Genomic DNA, 6,000 nt, shown 5'->3' on the forward strand with positions numbered 1-6,000 from the left:
AGTGATGAAGAAACTGTTTGCACTGGCACCGCTGAAATGCTGGAGCCTTATGCCTCTCTGCAGAGAGAGGCATTGTAACAACTTGAAATGTTTTTGTGACAGATCCAAGAATAGTAAGCCTTTCCCAGCACCAAGTACAGTTGAACTGACAGTTTGCAGTCACTTGCTGTGTGTAATTAATGATTCTCTGTATCTGCATCAGTCAAGACTTCTGCTGTGGAACTTCCACATATCTGGTAACCCTGACAGAGAAGGATAATAGGTGAAGTGGCATCCGAATAGCACCCAGCCCAGTGTAGCTGAGTGTGGCCAGCTGCTCCATGTTGTTTCAGAATCACAGCTGTGTCCTGGTCTGGTTTGGGCACTGTGTATATGCAAAAGTGTAGACCAAAAAACCTAAGTACTTTGCTGAGTATCCTGTGTAATAAGTCTTTTTGAAGCCTAGCCTACATGCAACTTTATCCAATTTTATACATTTTCAGTTTAGGGGTGATTTTTTACTGAAATAGTACACCAGCCCATCCCTGCACATCTGCAGTGTGTGCAGTGTTATCAGCAGAGAAGGTGCTGCACACCAGAACAGTGTACACCAACCTCCCACGTATAAGCTCATTTTCCCTCTGGAGAGGCAGTTCTGCTTTTCTGATGGACAGTTAGAACAGTATGACTTGGTAGTGCAAACAAATCAATAATCAGGGAGATTCATGGGGGATTCTCCTTAAGCCTGGCTGCGCTGCTGCCAACTTGTTACAGTGCAGATTGTGTGGCTGAGAGAGCAGCGTACAGTGTGTACATGGTTGTGTGAATATTGCCCTGAAACCTCCATGGGCTCCTCAGAGCAGCCTCAGGTAGGAGGGAGGTTGCCATCAAGATGATTACCTTCATCTGGATCTGCTTTGAATGAGACAGGGAGGAATTGAAAAATCGCATCAAGTTTCTACTTAAAAATTCCTGGGTGTGAGGGTGCCAGATGGTTGAGATGCAGGTCATGAAGTGCTCATCTCTGATGCTGTTACTGAGAAGCTGCCCCACGAGACTCACGTGTGGCACCACTTGATGGCCATGGGCATCCCTGAAGGGGCACAGGTAGTGTGGGGTAGTCACAGGGTGGCCGTGGGTCTGAGCATGCGGGATGAGGTCGGAAGAGTGGGTGCATGTCAACCTGCTGATGAACACCTGCAGGCACAGCCTCTTGCTGCCCCTCAAAGTGCTGTTCTTCTTCTGACCTGGGACCCCAATGGGAAGTGCTCATTGATTCTTTGGCTAACCACCAGCATCCAGGTCTCTGAGCCAGGGAGAGGCAGCAGGACATGTGGCTCATTCATGAAATGAAGATGACTACAAGGTGGGAACATCTAAAGGATCCTGAGAAATTAAAATGTATCCTGTGAACTCTGAGAGCTTGCTGAGAGTTGTGGCTTTGCGGCTGGGAGAAAGTCAGGCAATAGAGGACAGTATTCACAAACAGGGGAGGTTCTGGTCTTTGAGAAGCTTTAAGGAAAGGGGTTCTAGCTAGTGCTGCATGGAAAGGCAGTATCATCTCTGGAGGTGACACACCTCCCTTATTTTGCTGAGGGAGCTTGGGTCTCATCACAGACACCATCCCTTATAGGATCTGATGGGAGCATAGGGCTGCCTTCCAGCAGCACCATCCCAGGCCCTGGCCAGGACTGAGTCTGCAAGGCTATATTCTGGGAAAGGTAAATCCTTAAAATTGCATAAAGATCACTCTGCAGCCCTATTTTCAAAAGCCTTGATATTGATCTAACTCCTCTCCATCTGAAAGCTATCTAAAACACTGCAGTGAGAGTTATAGCGCTGTGACAGAGCACTTTGAACTGCATTTTCCTCATATTCAGTGAATAGAGAATGCTTAATTGGGTATTTATTTAAAGTGCCAGAGCCAACAGGTGTAGGTAATTTAGAACTGCTGAGGACAAATCACCACATGTAATGTTAAGGCAGTTACTCCAGGGAGGAGAGAGGGAGGGGGAAAATACTATATATTAGCATAACTATCTCCTCGCACATCCTCTCTGGTCTTTGCATAATATCCCAGTCCTGTGGGCCCCTGCCAGCAAAATAAAACGATGATCCTAGCCCTGTGGGCCTATTATTATTGATTTATAAAATACAGCCAGTTGTGTTAAATGTGTCCTTCCATTGCAAGAAAGAATTACTGGGCATACAGTGGTGTAAGACTGTGGTGTCATTATTATGCTATATGAGTTACACATAAAGGCATCTTCAAAATGTCTTTTTTTAGGCATTTCAACCACTTCATGGAAACCCATCTGGAAATAAATGTAGCTGGCCTAATGTATGTAATGAATTTAATGTGCCATTCTTCCACATTAAGGAAAAATCTAATAGGATGATTGAGTGGGGCCAAACTTCTCCAGGAAATTCCTTTATAATACATGATTGAATTATTGTTTTTCTATTAGGGCAGCCAAAACATTCAGTGTCCTCGACAATACAGGATGTGTGCCGTAACTTTTTTGCCACTAAGCTAGGCATACTGTATCTGGACATATGCCCAGCTATTTGAGTATTTCCATTTGAATGATTTATTTATTTTCCAAAGAAAGACTACATAAGTTATACAGAACTCGGCAAATTTCTTTCAGTTCAGACGACAGAACTAGGTGCCTGGCTGCCAAATGAATGAAATCTAAGGAATCCAGAGGCATTTACAGCAAAGCTGAGATTTTCCTAATGGATGCCTAAAAGTTATGCTCATGAAACTCCTAAACCTTTTCTCAATAGAAATTGGGCACCTAACTCCCTTTGCAAATCCTCATCTCAAGTCTGCATTCAAGCCCCTAAGTATCCTGATTTTCAAAAATGTTGGCCTTCCAGCTACAACCACATAAGCTAGGAGAGGCTGCTGAACATAGCGCATGTGAAAATTGGGTTATTTATTTATAAGCCTAAATATGATCCTAAGAGCCTAACTTTAAATGCTTCTTAAAACCTAGGACCAGTGCTTTTACCCATTTAACTTGCACAGAACAAAGTGTTTTACAAACTTCTCACTAAAGATATGAAGCTATGAGTGCATTGTTGTAACATAAACACACTGAGAAATTGATATAAGATATTTTGAGCTGGTAGTTCAAACTCCCTCATCCCTCCCACCCATAAGCTGTTGCTGTTGTAATACACAGGAGGATAAAAGAAAATAATTTGAATGGTTTTTTTCTGGAAATATACTGTGTATTTCAGACATCTACCTGCACTCCCGGGGTTTACAGATATAAAATGTATACAATTATTACCGCACATTGTGAAAATATGCTATTGACTTTGAGATATCCTGGAAACCCATACGTAAGCAAGTATATGGCGATGTACAAGAGGAGATGAGGAGGAGAACTCTGGATTTTTCCAACTGTAGCTTGGGAAAAGGTGCTGTATATTAGTGTAGCCTCCTAACCCTGTCTACAAAATCTCATGGCTCATTTCCTGTAGCAGTAGAGCCTCTTCCCTTCTGTCTTCTTAATAGGGGAGGGCAATTATTTTTTCTTCTGTGAATAAAATATTTGCCCCCCAAAAGTAGTCCCAGGTCAAATTAGTCATATAGATGCAGCTGGAAACTATTTTTGGCCTAGGTTTACAACACTGTGGAGGATATCCAGATACTTTACCAAGTATTTAAGGCACTCAGCCAAGGTGTGGGAGATGCAGGTTCAGATCTATCTGGGGAAGTGGATTTGAATCCACCCCTTGAGAGGTAACTATCAACAGCATCTTGCTGTATAGGGAATAGTGGGGTGAGAGAGAATGATTCAAGCAGCCTGAGGTTTGACCAGCTCCTTGTCTCACTTGAGCTATGTGTCCTTTTGCAGGTCCCAAGCTGCAGGGGAGCTGGGACAGGTTAATGAACCAAGCAGGAGACTCAGTTTGATCTCACAGACTAAACCAGACCACTTTTACATTCAACTGTTCAACATTCATCTGTTTCAGCCATGCAGAGATGAGGTTGGGCTCACCTTCCCCCCGCCCCTCTCCTAGAGAAACCAGTGTTTGATTTCTGTGTTTGATTTCCTATTAATCCTCCTTAAACTGAAACTCAGAGATTATCTACCACTGAGCCAGGATCCTTACTCATCCTGGCAGAGATCAGGTTCTGACCTCTGGGACATCAAATAAAAGTAAAGAGGAGGGTAATATTTATTGCCTTTATTAGTAGCACAAATTCAAAGACACCCAAGTGGGTAAAACTGGAATGACTCAGTACCTGCTCTGTGCACACAAAAGGCTTGACCTCTCCTTGTGATAACATTTCATTACGTGTGCCCCACAGCCTTGCTCTTCAAGTTTATCTCGAGTCACACAGCTCACCAGGTTAACCCATACATTTTGTGCAGGATTCTGAAGCCAGCTGAGTGTTTATCATCCTTGAGGAATCTAGCCCATAGAGGTTTGATTAATTTTTTTCATACACACATAAACAGATTCAAGATGTTCTTGTTCAGCCAGAGAATAAAGGTTTCTCCTGCTATCTCAGTTCTCCATCAGAAAAACGATCAGTCCCAATGTGCCAAGATTCTCCCAAAGGCGTAATTGCCGTCATCTGTGTTTACTAACGCAGGCTTACAGGCATCCTGAAAACCAAGGACGGTGTCCTTTCCCAGAGTGAACTCCGAAGTCCGGATAGTCCCAGGTTTGAACTGCTTCTTAAGCCTACCTACAGTCAGGATGCCTCTCAGATAAGACCAGAAGATCCCATCCAGAAGTAACGCCGGTCAGCTTCAATCAGTGGCCCAACCTCTCAAGAGCAGAAATGTTAAACCCATGATTCCAGTTTGGACAAGTACAGAGCATGACCTAAACCTCCTTGGTTCACTGAGAGTCTTCACTTTCCCTCCTAAGTTGCCAAATCACGTTGTCAGGCACTGTATAACTGCTGATGTGGTTTTGAACTCTTAGTGCCACGTGTGGGTGGATGCTAAAGAGTCGTTATCGATAGTGAATCCTCATTTGCTATTAAAAAAAACACTACAGCATCACTGAAACCTCATCTGAGGGTCGAGCCATTATACATCCACACAGAGCTCCCTGGGGTGCCCTGGACCTGATTCTCCTCTCCTCTGAGGCAGAGGGCAGACTGTTTGTCCAGCACGAATCCAACTAAACTAACAGTCTCTAAGTGATTTCACTGATCTTAAATGAAGAAAAGATTATTGGGTCTAGGATTCAAAGAAGTGAAAAATTTCCACCCTTCCGCCCTTCCCTGCCAAACCCCAAATATTTAAATTGAATGCAACTGCAACTGGACAAAAAAAATCCAAAACCTGAATATTTTGATTTTCTGGGATCTCAGTCTTGTTACTGAGAAATCAAGTTACAAAAGGTAGGAAAGAAAGTACATCTTAGAAAATCCTTGATCCCAATGCTACAGCCTTGCCCTTTTGTCAGTGTCCTAACAGGACATGAGGTCATCATCTGAGGATGAAAGGCTTTTCTGCCCAATTATTTTTCAATTCTTTGTGGGAGCAGGAGATGCCTGCCTATACAGTCTAGTATACCCTGCCTATACTATCTTATTTATGGTCTGATCATCAGCACAGCTCTATTTCAAGCTAACAGCCTGCACATCCAGGTTCATGATCTTTGCTTTTTATTTTTTTTCTTTTTCTTCTAATTTTCTTGCATGCACATCCACACTTCAGATATACCCAATTACATCAGGTTTTGAACTTTCTCCCATCATGTGCTATCACAGAGAATTGTGCAAACTAGAATTCTTACTCCTGAAAGGCTGGAGCTTGTCAAAGCACTCCTCTGTACAACTTTCTACTGGCATGTTTTCATGTTAATAAAATAAAATGCCAGAATTTGGGATTCTCTGTAGTATGTAAACAGCTTTCCAGAGCAGTCTGGGGAAAGAGCTTGTTCACCAATTGCTACAGCTATACAATGTTAATAAATGTCATTATTAATATATTTACCTTATTAAGCAAAATAATATGAATTCTTCCCTCATAAATTTTT

The sequence above is a fragment of the Strix uralensis genome, chromosome 7, assembly GCF_047716275.1.
Source record: "Strix uralensis isolate ZFMK-TIS-50842 chromosome 7, bStrUra1, whole genome shotgun sequence".
In the NCBI taxonomy this organism is placed as follows: domain Eukaryota; kingdom Metazoa; phylum Chordata; class Aves; order Strigiformes; family Strigidae; genus Strix; species Strix uralensis.